This window comes from Pseudopipra pipra, chromosome 11 (assembly GCF_036250125.1).
Source record: "Pseudopipra pipra isolate bDixPip1 chromosome 11, bDixPip1.hap1, whole genome shotgun sequence".
Lineage (NCBI taxonomy): Eukaryota > Metazoa > Chordata > Aves > Passeriformes > Pipridae > Pseudopipra > Pseudopipra pipra.
The window spans coordinates 19,890,564-19,911,216 of NC_087559.1; the positions used below are offsets into that span (position 1 = coordinate 19,890,564).

The 20,653-nt window shown below is 50.4% G+C and overlaps 1 protein-coding gene and 1 long non-coding RNA gene across 5 annotated transcripts in view; one reads left to right on the top strand and one right to left on the bottom strand.

The window, feature by feature from the left end:
- LOC135420517 (uncharacterized) overlaps positions 1–20,653 on the bottom strand; it is a 490,234-nt gene that overhangs the window by 415,295 nt on the left and 54,286 nt on the right. The gene's annotated exons all lie outside the window — the stretch shown is intronic.
- Positions 69–19,845, top strand: LOC135420511 (uncharacterized). 4 transcript variants are annotated; one of them, XR_010433561.1, is made up of 5 exons: positions 69–474; positions 2,120–2,288; positions 13,336–13,614; positions 19,262–19,381; positions 19,725–19,845. It is a non-coding gene; the product is annotated as an uncharacterized LOC135420511 (long non-coding RNA). The 4 variants fall into 4 exon arrangements; XR_010433563.1 differs by lacking the exon at positions 2,120–2,288 and having other exon boundaries at positions 154–474; XR_010433562.1 differs by lacking the exons at positions 69–474; positions 2,120–2,288 and adding an exon at positions 10,087–13,230.

The window sequence follows — 20,653 nt, forward strand, 5'->3', positions numbered from 1 at the left end:
GCGCCCGCACCGCGGCCAAAGCTTTGACTCCGCGCTCGCCGCCCGCTCGCCGGGGCCGCCGAGCACCTGAGGCCGGTTTTATGCGTGTGCCCCGACGCTCCTCCCCTCGCTCTGCCTCCCCGCAGCCTCCCCGGCCCCGCGCCGGGTGAGCCCCGGGCGGCCGAGCATCCCCGCAGCGCCGCCCCGTCCCGCACCGCGGGCAGAGGCGGCACCGGCAGGTGCGGCCTCCGGCGGGCAAGAGCGAGCCCCGTGTGCCCGCAGTGCCCTCCCCGCTGGTTTTGTGACTGATCCTTCCAGTGACAGAGGCAGGGCTCGGTCCCGCCGGCCCCCGTGGCCGTGGGTTCACGTCGGGTGTCCGCGGCCCGAGCCCACGGTGGGGGCAGAGCGGGGGGTGCGGGCGCTCCGCGGGGAGGGGGATCGGCCCGGCAGAGAGGAGGATCCCGTCTCCTCGTTGCGGGAATTTACACGGATATGGTGACTATTTTATTATCCACTTCAAATATTTCTAACAGGGAGGTTACCTAAATGATAACAGGGGTGTGGTGCGGGAATTGTTCTGCTGATAATGTTTTTCTGAAAACAAAAACACGATGACAGGATCCCTCAGGGTCCCTCCGAGGAGCCGGTCCGGAGCCCCTCCGAGGAGCTGGAGCCTCCTTTGCGGGACAGCGGGTGCGCCCGCAGGGACCCGCCGCTCCCCGCACGGCCCCGGAGCGGGGGGACGAGCGGGGGTGCAGCCGGTCCCGGGGGGGTGGGGGCGGCCGGGTCCGTCCCTGCCGAGTGCCCAGGGCCCGGAGAGGGGGTCCCACCTCATCTCTCCATCGCTCCCTTCCCCGGTGCGGGCGGAGGATTCACATCCCCTGGGCGCCCCGCAGCCTCCCCGCGCGTCCTTCCCACGGGCGGCCGGATCCAGAGACCGGACCGGGCCCGTGCGGGGAACGGAGCGGAGTGCGGGGGATGCGGGAGGTACAGTGTGCGGGAGTGCGGGGGGTGCGAGTGTGCGGGAGGCAGTGGAGGGGGCAGGGTACAGGAGTGCGGGGTGCCGGAGTACGAGGGGCGCGGGGTCTGGGGATGGGAAGTGCGGGGTGCAGGAAGTGCGGGGGGTGAGGGAGTGCGGGGTCCAGTGGGGGTGGGGGGAGGGCGCAGGGTGCGGGGAGGGCTGGGTGCGGGACGGAGGGGTGCGGGACTACGAGGGGTGCGGAGTACAGGTGTGGGGGGGTCCAAGGGGTGAGGGGGGTTCAGGGGTGCGGGGGATGCGGGGGATGCGCGGACGCCCCGAGCCCCGCGGGCAGCGCCCGCCGCAACCTCTTTATCAGAGCGACACTCGGCGGGGACGGCGGGAACTGCAGCAGAGGGAGCGGTGGAGAGAGGGGAGAGCGGGTGGAGAGGGAGGAGCAGGGAGAGGGGGAAGAACAGGGAGAGAGGGAAGCGCGGGCAGCAGTGGACAGAGTGGGCAGCCCTCAGCACCTACAGGGCATTTGGGGCGGTGGGAGCAGCTGCCCCAAGGCCTTTGCAGCCTCCAGTGGAGCAAAGCAGGCTCCCAGCCCTGGAGCACATCCAGCACCAGGTACAAGGTGATGGGCCAGGTGTGAATAGAAGGCAGCATGTATTGGTGAGAATAAATTCGAGGCTTGGGGCAGATCCTCTTCGGGTGGGAGAGCAACCTTCCAGCAAAGGCAAGTGCCATTAAGAGCAGGCAGAAAGGCTGGATTTCAGTCTGCAGTTGTCCATCCTCTCCTCTGACCAGCAAGGATGTTATGTGTTGATGTTAACAGTGCCGTGCACCTCACCATGTGCAGGGAGCAGTGGGTGTGCAGCCAGCAGGGCATCTGGGAGAGCTGCCATACCCTGCACACAACAGGCTCCTCCAGCACACACAGACGGAGCTGTTTGCTGAGCTCTGTGAGGTTAAACAGGCCATGCTGCCTCATGCAGGACCAAACATGCACCTTGCCCAAACATCTGGCCTGTACTTCTGTGCCATCAGTGTTATCAGTCCTGTCAGGAGGTGTGGGTTGCTCAGCACACTGTCCTCTGTGCACATCGAGCAGCTTTCTAAGTGTCAGAATGTGCCCTGCCATTGCAGCCACTCACCAAAGCATCTGTTTTGCCTGTGCAGATTTGGCAATGAAGGTCTGTATTTTTTGCATCATATATAGCTCAGGACAGTGATGTCCTGATCCATCAGTTGGGCTTCTAAAGGCTAGGACCATCCAAAACAACCTCCAAAATACTGCAGGTGAGCAACAGAGCTGCTGCTGAAGAGGACTCTGGGACACAGGGTGGAGGTGGGGGTTGTTGCTTTTTTTGTTGCTCTTAGTGCAACTGGTCACGTTGGTTCAATAGTCCTTGAGCAGAAATGGGCACAAAAAGTCTCAGGAGTCTCATCCTGAAACGAAACTTCCTTTCCAAAAAGCAAATCTACCCTCTGAACAATAACATAACTGGGAGGTCATTTTAAATTTGCTTCGGAGTTTCAGTCCATATTCCCCACTCTGGTGATCTGGCACATAAAACACAGTGCAGGACCTCTTTAGGCTTCATTTTGGGGATTTTTTTTTTTTTGCATTTCTGATGTTTAGTATAATTCAACCTCAGCAAGTCATCTGTTTAGCACAGCACAAGGGTATGGGATAGGTCAAGGCTGAGCAAACTGTTGTCTTAAGGTTCAGGAAGAGCAGAAAATGGCAAAGCCTTCTCAGAAAATGAAGATAAATAATTTACTGGGCTAATCAATAACTTGCTCTGTTCATTCCTAAAAAAGTTGTGACCTAGATATACGTGAGCATCTGTGTGTGGGCATGTGAAGCATATATAAAATAACATTCCTGTGCAGATTAAAGGAGGTAGTTTTGCTTGTTTGGCAAAATTTCTCAGAGTTTTTCAATCATTATTTAAAATGCTGTAGACCTTAAATGGTCCTTTCAACCATGATGCCTTCTGAGTGGTCTGCAGTAACTAATCTTTACCTGACACCTGTTTTACAGGGCATGTATATCCAGCTTCCTTTTTTACACTATGTCTTCATTTTTATTATTTCTAATAAATAGATTCTAATATCTGCATAACATAATCAATAGGAGGCATTATGATAAATTATTCTACTTCTCTTAACAGAGTAGAGTAATAAGTTTTAGGAAAATTGGTAAATTAACACAAACCTTAGAAAAATAATTAGAAATCAGTGACAGAAAAGTAGGAATCAGAAAATTGCCTGTGGCAACAGAAATGAACTTGAAACCATGCTCTTAAAAGGATTTAAAAGAAATCCCAGAGATCCTGATTCAGGAGAAGGTGGGCTGCAGGTACAAAACCAGCTCTCGGGATTGTTCTGGAAGAACCCTGTGTCCTATTTGCAGGAACTTGGGAGGCAGTTTATGCTCCTCCATGAAGCACAGCTGTCTGTGCCATCAGGAAGGGACAGGCCTGTTCCAAACACATTCCTCTGACCTGACCAGGGAGAGACTCCAAGGCACGGGGAGAGGAGAGCCTGGCTCACTCTGCCTCAGGGGAGACCAGCTGGTGTGTGCTCAGCAGCCCCTGCCCGGGTGTGGGGCAGCCTGGATGGACCAGGATGCTGCAATCACTGGGTGTGGGCTGGCAGCCAGTGGGACACCCAGCTCCAAGGAACCACAGAATCCCAGAATCTGCTGAGTTGGAAGGGACCCACAAGGATCATCCAGTCCAACCCCTGGCCCTGCCCAGGCCCATCCCCAAGAGTCACCCCCTGTGCCCCAGAGGATCATCCAAACCCTCCTAGAGCTCTGGCAGCCTTGGGGCTGTGCCCACTGCCCTGGGGAGCCTGGGCAGTGCCCAACCAGCCTCTGGGGGAAGAACCTTTGGCTGAGATCCAACCTGAGCCTGCCCTGACACAGCTCCAGCCATTCCCTGGCTGCTGTCCCTGGTCCCCCCAGAGCAGAGCTCAGTCCCTGCCCCTCCTCTGCCCCTGCCCAGGCAGCTGGAACTGCACTGAGGTCTCCCCTCAGTCTCCTCTGCTCCAGCTGAACACACCAAGTGCCCTCAGTGTCCTCCCATGGCTTCAAATCAAGGCCCTTCCCCATCTCTGTTGCCTCCTTTGGACACTCTCTGATGGCTCAATCCCTTCCTTCCATTGTGTCCCCCCAAACTGCCCCAATGTTGAGGTGAGGCCGCCCCAGGGCAGAGCAGAGAGGGACAATCCCCTGATACCCCAGGACAGGGTTGGCCCTCCTGGCTGCCAGGGCACAGGGCAGAGGGTCTCTGCAGGCCTGAAATCACAGGCCCTACGTACAAGTCTTAAATGTGCAACCTGGGAGAAAACAGTGACCTTTCCACTGTGCTTCACCCACAGCCCAAGAGAAGGAACCTTGAGAGCCTGTTTTGTTCCAGGCTATGGCAGAGGGAGGTTTGGTTCTACTGGTCCTGCCAGTCCCTAAAGGGGCCTACAGGGAGGCTGGAGCGGGATTTTTCATAAGGGTGTGGAGTGATAGGACAAGGGGGAATGGCCTTAAGCTGAAGGAGGGCAGAGTGAGATGGGAAAATTCTTCCCTCTCAGGGTGGGGAGGCCCTGGCACAGGTTGCCCAGAGAAACTGTGGCTGCCCCATCCCTGGAATTTTCCAAGGCCAGGTTGGACAGGGCTTGGAGCAACCTGGGCTAGTGGGAGGTGTCCCTGCCCATGGCAGGGGTGGAATTGGATGAGCTTTAAGGTCCCTTCCAACCCAAACCATTCCATGACTCTGGTGCCAGACTGGTGATCTGAGCCATGGGGCTCCCCTGCCTCTCCTGAGATGCTCGTTGCTATGAGGAAACATATCCCCAAGCAGAGCAAATAGTTTTATTCCAGATATGATCTCTTTGCTCTCACCTTTTACTACCCATGTCTTTATTTAGCAGCAGCAACTTTCTTCTGAACAAAGCCTAGGCCCAAGCTACACCCTGGAGCCATCCATCACTTGTTGCCACAATGGTGTTTCTATTGTTAATTGTTAGTCAGGGTTGCTTTTTGGGGTTAGGCAGTGCAGTGATTTAGTACACCAGCTAATCAGCTCTGAAAATGTATTCTCAAAATAAATTAGATGCAAAAAAAAAAGAAGCTTGAAAAGTCTGTCGGTCTTGATACAATCCTTCAGGATTGCTGGGCTCCCTCACAAAACCACAACTGGATCCAGTAGTTAAAGAGGGTCACTGCTGCTCCTGGTCTCAGCAGGGGTTACTGAAGCTGAGTAAGGAAGTTTGCACAGTCTGCTCAGTGTGTGGTTCTAGTCAAGGTTATTAATGTCTCATTTTTCATAAGCATAAAGAAACACAAGAAACATATCCACCTAAAATGAAAAAGAAAGGTTGTCTGTCTTTTTTTTTTTTTTCAGATGGCCTCTGATAACATGAATTCACAAGGGAAAATGTGGTTAAAAGCCCATTTTGTAACTAGATCCTAGATGCACATACCATCAATACTCCAGCTCTGGCTCCCTTTTATCAGGCTAATCATAGCTGCACTGTTTTGTTGTCAAAACACCTCCTGTAGAAGTCAGACCAGAGAGTCCTTTCAGCAGCAAAAACGTGAGGTTAATATACCAACAGTCTGTATTAAGAATCTGCTACCTCCTAAAAGCAGGTGGAAAAAAATACAATAAATAAATAAATAAGATTTGCAAACTGAGTTAATTTCCCGAGCTCTCCTTGGCCCACTCCTGCAATGTGTCATGTCATCAGCAACCACAGTGGCTTCTCAGCTTACAGATGTATCCGTGGGACTGCAGAAGGACCAATAAAAAGGGAGGAGTGAAATCCGTGAGGAGCTGTGGCAGATCAGAGCTCAGGAAGGGCGAGAGCCGCCTGACCAGAGCTTTCCAGAGCAAATCTGGGTGGGTTTTGAACCCTTGTGGCAATGAAAAGGTGCCTTGCTGTGATTAATCAGTTGATTTGGTGATGCAAACAAGTGTCTGGTGAGCTCAGGCCAGGGACAGAAACCTCAGGAATGTTGTACCTTTTGAGAGGGAGGCTCAGACCCCCAGGTTCCACTGAGGTGTCCTCCAGATAGGGCCCATCTGAGCCAGGCTGATGGTGACCCCAGCAGTGAATCAAGCCAGGGAGCAGAAGGAGTTTGGGCATGGACAGCTGTCTGGGAGCTAATTACCTGCAGCTCCATCTAGCTAGGAACTGATGGGCTCAGAGGGCTGTGGGAGCTTTGGGGATGGGGATGGATGATTAGAAGCCAGTAGAAGAGTTGGGGAGAGGAAAGAGCTTTGGAATGGCTGTTTGGCTGATTTGGGAGTTTGTTGGCTGTTCAGTGACTCGGAAGATGCAGCTGGTTTGTGCCTGTACGGTGCAGAGCTGTGTCTGTGTGGGAGCACCCAGGCAGGCTCTGTTCTGCCATGGCCTCTGACACATCTGCTGGCTTTTGGAGCTGGACACGGCCTGAGGAGCTCCTGAAAACATGGTCTGTGAGTCCAGAGTTTCTCAGGGTTTGCTCAGACTTTTTAATCCAAGTGCAGATAAAGGAATACTTTACATCATACCAAGGTTGATGAAGCTGCTCCAAGCCTGAGCTGGTGAGCTCCACCCAGCCCTGCTTCTGGGGCAAACTCATATGGTTGGGTCTTGGAATTCTCCCTGTATGAAGACATGAACAGCAATTCTAAAAAAACACAGTCAAGAGGACTTGGGGGATGTTCATGTGCTGTTTTGTAAATCCCTTGAATTTTTCCTTTCTCTAGGAGTAGGAAGTTTGCTGTGGCATGTGCAAGCACACTCTGGGCTGGTCTTGGGGCTGTATTCCAAAATGGGATTGGGCTTAACCCTGCCTACAGCTGCAGGCTGTGCTCCCCTCCCTGGTTACCACCTCGAGTGCTTGGAGTTCGGAACCTCTGCCTGTGCTGCACATACCAGAGAAGGAGCTGATCATTAGTATACTTGAAGTAAACTGCTCTCTCCAACAGCAATCCTTAACATCAGTAGCAGAACTGGAGAAACAAACCTCTTTTTGCCAGTCATTTTGAACTAAGTACATGAACCCCACTGGTCTGCATCTTCTGTTCCCTCAAGCAACATGAGTGTCACCACGTGCCCACTGCACAACATGCAGTGACTTCCAGTTCTCAGTGGCTCATTTTTGTTCTCTTTGTTTACCTTTTGTCCCCTGACAGGCATAAACACAGCTATTTGTTCACAGAGATGCTGCTCATCCAGATTGTTTTGAATTACGTGTTTTCCCACACAGCTTCTTTGGGAGACTTTTCTGATTCCACTCCAAAGTAAGTTACGTGTTACAAACACACTGGGGAATATATTGCATTTGCAAAAAAATAATATTCCTTTGTTATCACAATGTGCATTTAGATAAATACTATTTTTGCCCTTTTTTTTTTAAAAAAAAAAGACCTGACATTTCCTTTACACATTTATTAATGAACACAGAGGTGAAAAGATGAACCATCAAAGCAGATTATTCATTGCCAAAGAAAGGTCTTAAGCACCATGGATCTGATCCAGAAAATATGAGACAGTCTTCCAGGCAGTGCAAGAACCAGAAAGCTGCAGAAGGTATTTCCAAGAAGGTATTTCCAAAGCCATCAGGTTCTCCTCAGGTAAAGAGAGATGGTGCAGCAACAGCACGTGTGGAGGGAAGAGAGCTGGGACATCTTTGGGAGCTGTGGCCAGCTGGTGTTGAACACAGGAGTGCTGCAGAGGGACTTCTGGGGACAAAACCTGTGGTTTGTCAGGGCATAAGCTGAGCTCTGGCAGTTCCTTGCAGCAGCAGGGTGAGGAGAAGGCTGAGGCAGAGCTGGGCACTGTCACTGCAGCAGCACGGTGGGCTCTGAGCCGGCCGGGCTGGGGGATGTGCCCGGCACAGGGCACGGCTGGCTGGGTGGGGAACAGCCTCCGCGACAACAAGGGTGGTGTCCGTCCCCTGGCCATGTGCAGGGCGGAGTCACAAAGCTGTGTATGGGAAGGGGTAACAAATAGCATGAGGAAATCATGTGGAGATGAGGGGAAGCAAGCTCGTGTTCACGGCAGGAAGGAGAGAAAGGGTGGAGAAAGTGGAATGATGGGGAGGAGGGCACAGAAAGACACAGGTCTGCTTTTTGTTGTGATGGGGCCTGACCTTGGGCTAACACATATTTACAAATCTGGCAATCAGCAGAAGACATTTTGAGACTATGACTAGATTAATATCTCCATATAACTATAATTAAAATGATAGAACTCAAACCCTGTCCTTTTTTCCAAAATAAAACTTCCCTTTTCCTCTATTCAAGTATTTGAGGTGCACTTTTACAAGGCTGATGTCAAGATGTCACCAAAAACACACGAGGCCACGGTGATATCATGGTGTGAGAGAGAGTCAGGAGTGAGCCATGTAAACGTTATGAAATATTGTCATTTTTTTCCCTTCCGTTTTAGCCATTGCCTAAACTGGAACCATAAAACTGGTCTTAAAATAGCACTGCAGGTTCAAAAAAAAAAAAAAAAAGGGAAAAGTACTGAACGAGATTTTGTTTTCCAGCCAAGTTTGTTCAAACAGCCTTTGCTAATAGGAGAACTTTGGGGGAATTCTGTGAACCCTTGGAAAGTGTATTGTATTGCAGATATCAGGGCTCTTATCAATAATTTCCTATCTCCTTGCAAAGCCGGGAACATTTCCCTATCTACCTACAGAGAGATATATTTTATGTCAAGATGTAAGGCAAAATAGGCCTGCATTCAATATTTAGTTTCAAATTATGTAAACAGTATTAACTGATCTGTCAAAAATGCGTTCGTGGAAAACGCTTGACTAAGCTAATTCATGTTTTTGGAAAGGTTGCCTGTACAGACACTTGGAGCACATCTGTTTACCATGGGCCTGGTAACACAGCCCTCCAGTTATACATTTCCAAAGAGTAATTGTGGAGTAAGTACTGTAAAGGTATTAAACATATAATTGTAAGCTGTTGGGGGTCTAACGACACGGAATACGTCGGGATCGAGTCCGAGCATGTACTTTGTGTAGTGGAGAAGGTGTAAATGGAGGCACATCAGGACCAGGCCACAAGGGCTAGGGGCTGTTGGGGGGTCTGGGCTAAGGGTTTGGTGGCTGTGGGTGGTTCTGGCCTCACTGGATTCAGCAGACCTTGCTGGGTCAAGCCACACGAACAGACTTGGTGTTAGGAAGCTGAGGTTTTGTGCTGCCCTCCTGCTGCAGCTCCTGTGTGGTGACACCACTCAGGTGTCACTGAGACTGCAGCCAGAGGTGAGGCCATCTCTCTGATGGCCAGGTGAGGACATTCAGCACCTTAATTACTGGTTCTAGCGTCCATCTGCCAAAATTGGTCATTTTTCTAAGAAGCTTCATGTCTCGGTCCAAGACTCTCATGTAGTCACAGAGGATAAGCAAAGTATTTGGTGTCTGCTCTCTGAGCTGGAAGGGGCTTCCAGACACGACCTTGGATTTCTGCTTTGGGTTAAAACAGCTTTCCAGTCATGTTCTTGCTGGTCTGGTTCCAGTGACTGCCCTTGTCAGGGAGGGAGTTCTCTGTGCTGCTCATTGGAAGGGAAAGCCCAGAAAGACACCAAAAATTTCAGCCTTTACTGGAGTGTTCCTGGGAGTTTTGGGAGCCATGGCCAGGGGGGAGCAAGTGCACACACAAACCCTTTAGACATCTCAGAAGACTGTGCTCTTGTGAAATTAATTTCTTATGGACCGGAGAGTAAGGGCTACTTCAAAGGTGTCAGCACTGTGCTTGAACCAAGTAGGGGGCACAGACGGAAAAGCTTCCTGGGAGGATTTATAGATTTGGTAATGGATTTGTGGTAGGAAAGGATTCTGATAATTCCATCTTCACAGACTCACAGAATGGTTTAGGCTGGAAGGGACCTTAAAGCCCATCTCATTCCACCCCCTGCCATGGGCAGGGACACCTCCCACTAGCCCAGGTTGCTCCAAGCCCCATGCCACAGCTTCTCTGGGCAACCTGGGCCAGGGCCTCCCCACCCTCACAGGGAAGAATCTCTCCCCAGTATTCCATCTATCCCTGTCCTCTGGCAGTGGGAAGCCATTCCCCCTTGTCCTGTCCCTCCATCCCTTGTCCCCAGTCCCTTTCCAGCTCTCCTGGAGCCCCTTCAGGCACTGGAAGGGGCTCTGATGTCTCCCTGGAGCCTTCTCTCCTCCAGGTGAACCCCCCCAGCTCTCCCAGGCTGGCTCCAGAGCAGAGGTGCTTGGAGCATCTCCATGGCCTCCTCTGGACTCATTCCAACAAGTCCACACGTTTCCTGTGTCAGGTGCCCCAGTCCTGCACAGATCCCTGGGCTTTGCAAGCCAGGGCTTCTTGGTAGTGACACAGCAAAAAGGAACTCCTCAGTATGGGAAAGAGGTGGCTGCAGAAGTGATGTGCTTTTGCAAGGACCCAGTGTGGAAAAACTTCAAGAGAATTAAACCACTCTTGAAGGATCCATAAACTGGGCACTAGGAGAGAGAGCACAGGCCGTGGTGGGCTGTGGACAGACCTGGTCATGGTGTCAGTGATGGACAGTGGGGTTCTGTTGAGACATGGGCACAAGCTTTGCTTTAGGCAGGATGAGCCCCAGTTAAAAGTAGATCTAAGTAAGAGCTGATCCTACAGAAAGAGCTTTTGTTGTTATTATTTACTTTTTAGTTGGAAAGAAAGGGCAGGTCTGGAGTTGAGCAGTGAAACAGGAGACATCCCTGCAGAGGTGGGCAGTGAGTTTGGGTATGGAGGCGAGTTTGGGTTTTTGGTTTGTTTGGTGGGTGGTTTTCCCTTGGAAAGGGGATGTAGGAAAAAAGAGACCAAGAGCTGTTCAAGGCTGCTGAAAACTGCTTAGCAAATGTGCTGGGGGCTGGGGATGAGGGGGGCTGAGTCCAGAGAACAAGGGCTCGAGAGGAGCGTGGTCAACTGTGCTAAAAGCAAATGAAGATAAAAGGAAGTGGCTGACTGGCATCTTGGTAAGAAGAGATGAGAGACCTCCACCAGAGAAGTTTCCGTAAGATGTGAGGGGCAGAAACTTCCAGAGGAACACCAGGATATTACAAACAGCAGTGAGCTATGGGAGGGACCAGAGTCTGGAAGGACAAGAGGGAAATCAAGGACATTTTGGTACATCTTAAAGAAAGGAGACGCTAAAGGATGTTGGTGAAGGGGAAATTGCAGAATTCAAGGCTAAATGAGAAAGAGTTAAGGATAATTAGAATTAAAAGGGAAGAAAGAAGGATGAAAGACAGTGAAATGTCATGGAGATGCCACTGGAAGGGAAAACAGACCAGTGCCCTACCGCAGAGGTGAGCAAAACCAGTCAGCTCATGTTTCCTAGGAGGACAGGGGAGCCAGGAGAAGAGAGCCAGGAGTTGCATCAGCCAGAGTTGCAGATACACTTGTTCAGATTCAGCTGGATCTTACAGCTGCTTAGTTGGGAAGGTGATGGTACAGAGGTAGAGAGAATGAATTGCTGCTGTGTTAACAGCTTCGGGGGGGAAAAGTGAAATTCAGTCAGACTCTGGGAGAACAGTCTAGACTGGAACTGAAATGAAGCCTGAAAGTAAATGAGCAATTTTCAAATTGAGAAAAGGACAGGGAGGAGAGGTCTGCAAACAGAGGAGCAGGGGAAAACTAATTGAATTATCTGGATGAGCAGTGAGCAGAGGGGGGATTTGCACAGCAGGGAGGTGAGGAAGAGCAGTGGTTGGTGGAGAATATTGCAGATTAACCATTTGAGAGTGACTGAGAGAGTCAAACGAGCTGTGGATGAAGTGAAGGAGCAAGGATATGGAGATGCCAACGTGAGAGACTGGTTGGGTTGTCACACCAGAACCTGACACCACCAACAGTGGGTGGGGGAATCTGGGAGGAGAAGAAAGAGCTTTGGGTGAATCCTGGAGGAGGATGAGGAGAGATTGGGCAAGAGAAAGGGCTTGAAAGCAGCAGGAACAGGAGGGATCCCGAATCATTTGCACCATGTCTGCTCCTGATCCAGAAAGCTCAGAGAAAGGAAGAGGCTTGGAAGAGGAAGAGAGCACAGGTGAGTTCCTGGGAGCTGGAGGAGCTGTGGGTGCCTGGGGTGAGCACACAGAGTCTAGGAGGGGAAAGAAATGGAGTGGTGGCACTGAAAAGCAGGTGGAGTGAGGGGTTGGTGGAGCTGGGCAGGGAGGGTGGTACACTGGGAGGACAGGGATCTGATCCAGAGTTGTCAGAGGAAGGGATGAGGAGCATGGTGGGAAGAGGATAGGCTTGGCATGGAAAATGGGAGGGCAGAAGGAAGATAAGAGGGCCAGATGCTGTGATGAACAAAGGGTGAGGTCAGACAGTGGCAGACGGGCGCGTGTACAAAACCAGAAAACAAGAGGCAGCTCCTGCCTGTGGTTTCGGGGCACAGCCTGGGGCTGCCTGTGATCAGGAGTGATTGATTACAGAATTAGGCTTGTGCTATTTTGGCCCTGTGACTTCAGATGCTGTAATCTAAGCCCACTGTGTGCTTATCCTTGCAGCAAGGATAACTCTTCAGGCACAGGGATGCTTTTGGGGGAGACACGTCAGGAAGCTTTTCCCCAAACTGCCTTTGTAATCCTGCCACTCCTCTCATCCATCACCAGGCCAATATAAAACTGGCCCTGTGCTTCCTGTTGGAGTGTTGTGAATTTTCAAAGGCAAAGTGCACTATTGTTTAATAGCCAATTATTCACTGGCATTGATAAACAGGCTCTGCCTGCGATTACTGCAGCAATTACTCACCCTCCTAATTTAGACATGAGGAAAAATTAATTCAAGCTTCCAGTTGATCATTTATATCTTTGGCTTTTGTAATACACATCACAGCACGCTGAAAACAACTCCACCACAGGGAAAACTGATCTGTTCACACTGATAAGGTGTTTTACTCTTGTTCTGTTACTGGGGGAGGCAGGACCAAGTCCAAGCTGAAGGGCTGTGGCTGAAGGGGTTTTTTTATGTTTTGGGGATGTAAAAATATGAAAATCACTTTGTTAAACCTTAAATTAAAAACAGAGGGAAGGGATGTTCCTGCAGTCAGAGGGGATCTCTGTGTACAGCTAAGAAAGCAAAGAAAATAGTGTTTAAGTAATGTGACCTCACCTTGCCTCCAGACCACCCTTCAAGTGCTGATGGACCTGTCTCCAAACAGGAGACATCCAGGATGTTCAGGAGAGGCTGGTGGGGAGAAATTAGAGGATGTTGGCAGCCTAGTTCAAAATGAAGAGAAGGTGGCAGAGGCAAATAAAGCTGTTAACAGGCTTAGTAATGGTAAGTTACTTACTCCTTATAACTCAGGAGCAGTGAGATGGAAAGGTACCCACATACCATTGGGACAGAGAAATGTTTTCATTTGTTTTCTTGTTGTTATTAAAGTTACTCCCCAGGTTGCAAAGGGCACAGGAGTTCTGTGGTGACTGCAAGCTCCAGCGAAGGAGCAGCGCCCGAGAAGCACCTTCTCCAGGTTCCTTCCCCACTCGGTGCTGTGGTTTCACTTTCCGTGGCTCTGTTTGCTGCTGGCAGAGGTTCAGCTGGAACGGGAGAGGAGCAGGAAGAGCCTTTCCTCGGCGTAGTCTGACAGCACCTCCCTCCCCAGCGCAGATTCCGTGCAAGGCAGAGCCTCCTCCGTGCCTGGTGAGCCACGAGCAGGGGCAGGTGAGGCCTCGTGCTCCCTGTGCACCAACCTTTGCCTCTGGAGCAGGGCATGGATTGCCCGTGGTTTCACTTTCCAGACTTGGGTTTATCTGCCCCAGATGGGGTCACTGCAGAGAGCTGTCCTGTCCAGGGGCAGTGCAGACCTTGAGTGACCACAGGTGGGTTTTTCTCTCCAGCTCTTGCCCTGGGAAGCACCTGCTCCAGGCAGCATTCACTGAAGGAATGCCAGCACTTTCCCCAGCCCTGGGGCAGGTGGGGTGAAGCACAGACAAGGCTGTGGCACCTCAGCTCTTCAGAGCAGACTTGAGGCAGATAACTGGTTACAGAATCCCAGAATGTGCTGAGCTGGAAGGGACCCACAAGGATCATCCAGTCCAACCCCTGGCCCTGCACAGGCCCATCCCCAAGAGTCACCCCCTGTGCCCCAGAGGATCATCCAAACCCTCCTGGAGCTCTGGCAGCCTTGGGGCTGTGCCCACTGCCCTGGGGAGCCTGGGCAGTGCCCAACCAGCCTCTGGGGGAAGAACCTTTTGCTGAGATCCAACCTGAGCCTGCCCTGACACAGCTCCAGCCATTCCCTGGCTGCTGTCCCTGGTCCCCCCAGAGCAGAGCTCAGTCCCTGCCCCTCCTCTGCCCCTGCCCAGGCAGCTGGAACTGCACTGAGGTCTCCCCTCAGTCTCCTCTGCTCCAGCTGAACACACCAAGTGCCCTCAGTGTCCTCACACGGCTTCAAATCAAGGCCCTTCCCCATCTCTGTTGCCTCCTTTGGACACTCCCTGATGGCTCAATCCCTTCCTTCCATTGTGTCCCCCCAAACTGCCCCAATGTTGAGGTGAGGCTGCCCCAGGGCAGAGCAGAGTGGGACAATCCCCTCCCTTGACCAGTTGAAAGGCAGCAAAATAGTCACCTCTCCACCAACTGCTCTGCTTGGCAACATGGTAGCTTGGAGCATTTAGCCAAGGCTGAACACAAGGTTGGCTCAATAACAAAAAGTAGAATATTGTTTCAGCTGGCAGACAGAGTTGGGCCTTTACTCGTTGCTCCCTCAGTGCAGGGGTGTTGGATGAGCAGCAGGTCATTCATGGTCTCCCTGGGCAGCTGTACCCACCCACACTGGGGCTCTGCAGGGGCTGGAGGTGCTGCTCTGGTGGGAGGTCATTTCCTGTGTCACTCACCTCCACCGTGGCTCTGCCCATCTTTGGGATGCTTGAAGCTCCTCTGAGCAGTTCAAGTGTCACACAAGCAGAGCTCTTCCCACTTCCTCAGGAGGAACTCGTGCTCCTGTTGCCTGAGCCAAGCAGCAGGGTGGGCTGAGGAGGGAGAGGGGCACTGCTGTGATGATGTGTCCTGGCCACAGGGGCTGCCTCCAGGGACTGGGAATGGGCACAGCACTGCAGCTGCTGCTCATGGGGGCTGCTGGCTCTGAACCCTTTGGCTGCACGTGGTACAACCATGGGAGATACACACCAGAGGTGCAGGCAGAGACTGCAGCACCCTGAGGTTCCTGGCCTTGGTGTTTGCTCCAGGTGGGGAGCAGTCACAAAGCACTGATGGTGATGTTATAACTGCGCTGATGGGAGGAAAGAAAAGAGAAAACCGTCAGAGTTCATCTTATCTGAGACTATCGTGCACGCTCAGGAACTGTGTAAATCAGTTGCCCTGCTTAGCCAAAAGCTAAAGAGTTTCTAAAGTTTATTTCCTGTCTTTATAGCAACTGTCTGGCCCTTTATTTATTTTCACTGAAAGCTGCTGGTGTGCTAAAAATAGTTTTTGAAGCAATTCTTGTGGCATATTGTATAACAATGGCAGGCTGAAGCCGGGGCAGTTGGGAAGTGAAGGATGCCTCCTTGGGCAATCTCTTCTTCTGAACTCCCATCATTTTTATTTTTATGCTTTGTGCTAAAGCATTTTCTGTCCCCCACCGTGGAGAAGAGCTGACGGCTCGCATTGTTGTTACCTTGAAAGGGCAAGTTATCACGGTTAATCCACCCTCCAAGGTTTTTCCTCAGGATAATTATTGTTGTGGTGATTCATCTTGCAGACCCTGCCCTTCCTTATTCGCGCAAAATATCCTACTCCCTGCAATATTTCTGGGTCAGGCTCGTGCCACACACGTGATTTCCTCTTGGGCATGCAGACAAGACAAGATGGATTTAAAGGTCAGCCAGTGCTGGGCTGGCCAAGCTCGTCACTGGTGGCTTGGTGTGTCACCCCCGGGGGATGGTGCAGGTGGGGCCGGTTTGGGGCTGGACGGACACGGGGTGGGCAGGTGAAGTTCTCTCGTGTTCCACGTGGGGTGGGGGAGCAGGGCCTCTGTTGTTGTGCTGGAAAATTTCACTGCTCCCGTCTTTAGTGGAAAACATTATCACCAGCACATCCTGGCATGTAATTCTGCCTCATTTATTATTGTCTCGTGTTGGCTTAGTGCTTATGGTGCATTTCTAAGGTACTCAGAGAGGGTTGTGGTTTTTTAAGGAAACATAACTCATGGGGGACAGGGGAGGGAGAATCCTGAGAGATTTTGGCACAAACTGAGTCAAATTTTACTGAACATGAAAAATAGAACCTGTGCAGGCTTCGACATGAGCTCTGCATGGCCCAGAGGCCACGGGGAAGGGAATATGCCCAGCAGGCAGGATTACCACTCAGGAGACCTGGGCTCTGCTTTTCCTGCCAACGTGCTTGTCAGGGGCTGTCTGTACATCCTATGCTCCCCAGTTTGGGTGCAAACCACCAGGTTTTGGGGCAGGCAGATGTTACCCAATGCCTGCAGCTGTCTGAGCTCAGGTCCTGTCTCAGGATACAGAAACAGGATGAAACCCAGTGATGGCACCAAAAAGGCGGATCACAAGCTTGGTCTGGGTTTGTTTGGGAGTTTTTTCCCCACTTTCACTGGTGTTTGTGCTAGAGAGATGGGCTCACAGCTCCTCAGCTTGTTTCATGGCCTTCCCTGATGGTGTGACACAGCAGGATGGGGGACAACCACCAAAGGGAGAGAGCAAACCCCTACCAGGTGGTTCCATCATGCTGCCCCTTGTGAGGCCCCTGAACCAGCTGGTTCACCCCAGACCAGGACCAGTTCTTGCCTTTGCTGCTGAGCTGGGAAGCACTGCAACAGCCTCCAGTGCAGGACTGAACTTGGGGTGCCCCAGCTTTGCTGCTCCCCTTGCCATGCTGGAAGAGCCTGCCCACAGCTCCTGCTGCAAGACTGCTGCAAAATGAAGCTACCACATCTCACCTGAGGCAGAGCCAGTTGGTGGGATCAGTAAGGCAGCTCCAGGTCCAGAATGGCCATTCTGAAGGGAAATGTGTAGGAGCAGGGAAGTTGCATGCAATGCTGCTTTTAGCTGAGACCCGGCACTTTGGTGGGGAGCTGCTACCACCAGGTTCACTCAATTTTACTTTACGTGCTTTGGAGGAAGTCAAAGTCTTGAGTAAAGCACCTCTAGGGACAGTGGAAATAAGGAGAAAACCCATAACCTCATTTCTTTGTACACTGAGTGTGTAAGTGAGGGTGGTGCAGGTGTCCTGCAGCCCTTCCAAGGGGTGGGAGTGAGGTGCAGGTGGTTCACAATACAGTGATGTGGTCTTACTAAACCCACCCCTTCTGCTCGTGTGATCTGGCTTTGCTCACACCAGAGATTTCCTCACTGAGCTCCTGAGCACCTGTGAATTCATCACAGTCCTGGGACTGGGACACTGCTGGGTGTCTCTGGGAGCAGAGGCTGTGCCTCCTCCCTCTCCTTTAGCCAAATTCCCCTGGTGAACTGGCAGTGTATTTTAATGTCACCAGAGCAGCACAATCCCTGAGCAGGACACACTTCCCATGCAGGTGGAACACGACACCCCTCTCCAAACAGGGGTGTATCGCCGGCGGTATCGAGGAATGCCATCCAGCACGCCCAGTGACGCACACAAAGGGAAAACCGGCACAGGCACCGGCCAAGACAAATTGGGAACACGTTCCTCAGAGTCTGAACAGCTTCCTGCAGCCTCTACCTGCCAGCAGGGAGGTAGGAACAAGCCAGGCTGCCATACCTGCTGACCAGCGGGCAGTTTGTGGGATCTTTATGGGCCAGAGGTGGTTCCTGGTGACTGATGTTACTGTTTTCAATACCAAATTAATTCTGTACATGATGGTAGTGTCACAACCCTTCCCTGCGTGGTACATGGTTATGACCTCTCTCATGTGAAAAAACCCCAAATGGAATACTATAGGGACTTTTATTCTCATGTTTCCTTGAAGAGGGACAAGAAGAAGAACATAAACCATGACCACACTGATTTGTTTTGAAAACTCTCCCACAATCCCACACTTGCATTTACACTTTCTTTGAATGCATAACACCAAAGGTTCAAAGAACTGGGGCTGTAGTGGCAGAACAGAGGTTCAATCCATTACCATTCCTTGGGGTGTTAAATGCTTTGAATTGTCTTCAGTGTGTCTAAAATCCTTTTTTAATTTTTTTTCCCGGCACGAGAATTCTGGAGCAACACTTCAGAGAGCAGGTAAAGCTGCTTCCAGTGCTCAAAATATCAAAATCACTTTTGTTTGGTTGTACAGTGCTAAAACACTGATGTTGTACAGGTACACCTATTTTTCAGGAGCAAAGCTTTTCCTCTTTAAGCCCTGAACATCATTCCATTCCAAGTATTGATGTACACTTGTCTTCTGCCCCATTGTTATCTACAGTGATTTATTGATGTAATTAATTTTTATTTAGCATTTATTTAGCAATTGATAATTGTTTAGGATTTTACTATTGTATAAGGAAAATACCCACTCGAACTACCTGAGCAATAACAGATCCAGTAAATGTGTCCAGTAAAGAATCTAAAAATCTGAGGGATGGTTATATTCACCTTGGTTTAGGCAGTAGAGAAAACAGAGTTTGGTTTGGTTACTTGCCTTGTTGTATGTAGCAGTTCTCAAAATGCTTAGCTGGAGTTAACTGAGTTTTGATGAAGCTCTCAAAGATGCTAAAAGATGTTAAAAAGAAGCTGTGAATTTTGTGTTAGATATCAGAAGCACTTCGAAAGATTTGTATGTAACTGTCACATGAATTTAAGATGCAATTCCGTGTTAAAAGCTTGGCTGACCATGAGCAGAAATGTGGAAACTCAACGGATCACCTCTGGAAAAATGGCATTTGGGAGTTATACTCTCAGAAGACTAAAAATAGAACTCTGCCTGTTTGTTTTCCTTCATGAAGTGGTCAACTGTAACACTCCCTTACCAGCCCTAAAAAAGAATTTACATAAAAGATGCTGACGCAAAACCTTATCTCATGACTGTGTCTCATTAGGTCATCTCTGGGGGGGAAGAAACGGCTTCATTTCTGAAGTCTCTTCCCTGACCATGAATCAGTCAGAGAAAACAGTGAGGTGCACCTCTGCACAGCAACCTGTCACCTTAATCTGTTTTGGAACCTCCAATAAACCCCCAGTTGTCTGTCACGTGTCAGGTAATGCTCTGAGAGGGAACTCTCACACATTTAATGATGCTCAGTAATTTTCTGGCCAAAGGGCAGCCATGGGGTTTTTCCGGGTGTGCTGAGCTCCACATCTTTAACCAGAGCTCGTGGAGAACCAGCCCTTTCAGTCCTATTTAATTCTGTGTTGTTTTCTAATTCTTATTTTATTGTAGGAAAAACGCTTGTCATGGCTTATCTGTCCAGCAATGAACGTGTCTGGTGCTGGAAAATTAACGTCTGTTACCTGTACTGCACCTACTGATGGAACAGTTCCAGCCTGGAATGGGCAAGAGGTGAGGAAAGACAGGAGTTCCTGTATTTTTCTCTTCCCTTAAAAATGAAATTTAAGACCCAAATCAATCCTGCAATGCCTTCAGTATTTATGGCCTCTACTTTGTTTTTTATGGAATCCTACTCCACTTAGGAAAGACCTATTGCCATCTGAGAAGATTAAACTCTTTCCTATTCAGATGTAGTGAACTCTTCTAGAAACAGAGATGGCACAGGCTAGTTGTATCAAAGCACGAAAATGTACCAGTTACTCAGTTCTCTAATGTCTTCCTATAATGAAATATTGTCTCTTGCACAGAAATCTCTTGATATTTGGGTTGCTGATCACATTTTTTTTCTTTTCAGGACCATTTTTAAAACACTGCAGAAAAAAACAGTGCATCAAGAATGAACAAAGATTTCATTGCTTCTGGGTCTGCCTCAAAATAAAGACAGAAAAGAATAAAGAAATGTGTTGGTTTGACAATTCACGTTTTTCTTTTGCTGTTGAAGGCTCTTTGAATCAGAGAATCCCAGAATGGTGTGGAAGGGATTTTAAAGATTTAACCAACCCTCCATCATAGGCAGGGACACCTCCCACTAGCTCAGGTTGCTCCAAGTCCCACCCAACCTGGCCTTGGACACTTCCAGGGATGGGGCAGCCACAGATTCTCTGGGTAACCTGTGCCAGGGCCTCCCCACCCCCACAGGGAAGAATCTCTTCCCAATATCCCATCTATCGCTGCCCTCTGGCAGTGGGAAGCCATTCCCTGTGTCCTGTCCCTCCATCCCTTGTCCCCAGTCCCTCTCCAGCTCTCCTGGAGCCCCTTCAGGCCCTGGAAGGGGCTCTCAAATCTCCCTGGATCCTTCTCTTCTCCAGGTGAACCCCCCCAGCTCTCCCAGCCTGGCTCCAGAGCAGAGATGCACAGGAAATGTTTTGTTGACATCAGTCACAGAATTTGGACTGAATCTAAAAGCAGCACTGGATTATTTTCTGTTGCCAATTTTGATGGAGGGAACTCTGTTTGGGCTGGAGAGGGATTACACAGGGATCAGCCCAGCACTGTTGTCCACTGAGTGAAACACCCTGTTCAGTATTAGATTTACTGATCAGCACTTTGATTTTTAGAGATTAGTTCCTCGACACTTGCGCTCCCAGTAGTCACCCTAAAAGTAATAAATATTGTTGAAGAGCAGCTTAGATTTGGCTCCTGTCACAGCTGCCTCTAAATGGACCCTTAAAATACCTGGGATACCCATCTGTGAGCCAACAGTGACATAAACTGGCAGAGAAG